Source organism: Mesitornis unicolor, unplaced genomic scaffold, assembly GCF_000695765.1.
Source record: "Mesitornis unicolor isolate BGI_N332 unplaced genomic scaffold, ASM69576v1 scaffold11132, whole genome shotgun sequence".
Taxonomy (NCBI): domain Eukaryota; kingdom Metazoa; phylum Chordata; class Aves; order Mesitornithiformes; family Mesitornithidae; genus Mesitornis; species Mesitornis unicolor.
In genome coordinates this window covers 31,307-32,625 of record NW_010171226.1, presented here as the reverse complement: position 1 = coordinate 32,625, position 1,319 = coordinate 31,307, and positions in this window count along the sequence as shown.

Genomic DNA, 1,319 nt, shown 5'->3' with positions numbered 1-1,319 from the left:
CATTCCTGCAGAGCGTGTAATCCTCGGATTAAAGATGCTGAAGCTGCCTTGAGATCATTAACTAATTAAGACTTCCAGCCTGGCAGGTCACTGTCTCTAATCCTGGTGGGGCAGCGGCAGGAGAAGGATGGGACAGAGCTGCTGGGCATGGGGGATGCTCCTGCACCATTTGGAAATGGTCAATGGCCTTCCTCGGAGACCCCTGGCCATGCTAATGGAGGATATTTCATTTTTAAAGTGGATTAATTGGGCTCTCTGCTTTTGTAGGCACTGCTGGGAGCTGGGCACACACTGAGGGGCCGTGCTTTGCTCTCTGAGCCTGGTCCAGGGGTGGGATTGGGCTCAGCCCGTGGTGGTCTTTGCTCCCAGGTCCTCTTTGCACCCCGTTCCCTACCAAAATAACAGTGATAGAAACCAAAACCACCTACAAGCAGCATTGGGGTTGGGCTGAGGCTTTGCATATCTCCTGTGGGGTGAGACGTGTGGCACAGCCCCAGTCTGCAGCTGCCTCTGCTCCGCTCTGGCTTTTCCCCTCTTCACCTCACTCTGTGTCCCGCAGGAGTTTGGGATCGTGCCCATTTGGGAGCCCCCAAACCCCTTGCACTGCCGACCACCAGCGTCTGCAAAGCCAAAGCATCCCTATATCCAGCCAGCAGCCCGCTGTGCAGTCACTGAAACCTTGGTTTTTTAATGGTCTTTGCTAATTGTTTTTAAGCTGCCACTGCCACCAGAAGCGTTAAGGAAATTGCTTTTCTCTCTTGATGTGAAATCTGAGGTTAATCTTCCCCAATCCCAGGGAGCTGGGGGGGCGGTAGCAGCACCGGGTGTTGGGAGCACCCTGCCAGCCCCTGTCTCCCTGCCAAGGACGCAGCAGCGCCGGGGTCCCTGGGGTCCCAATCCATCAGCGTGGAGGCCAAATTCCTCCCTGTGAGCTATCGAGAGGAATTTTCCCCTCCTCCGGAGAACGGCTGGGCTGGGGGAAGGAGGCTGGATCTGCCAGTGGGATATCTGTTGCTTTGCGTGTCCATCTCCAGTGATGTTAGGGCTGTTTGGTTTGCTAGGGGTGTTCAGAGCCCCTTGGGGAGCAGAGGGGACATCACGGGCTCCGCTCTGCCCTTTTTGTGTCCCATCTCCCCAGGCTGCGTCTTCCCTCCCATCGCAGGGACCGAGCTGTCCCGGTGATGGATGCTCCCACCCGGGATGGTGTCCTGGATGCAATCCCGCATCCACTCGCTACCTGGATTCCTCCTCCGCAGGTGGGGACACGCTTCTCACTTCCTCGCCTGCGGCGGGAGCCTGGTTTCTCTCTGTGCATCGCT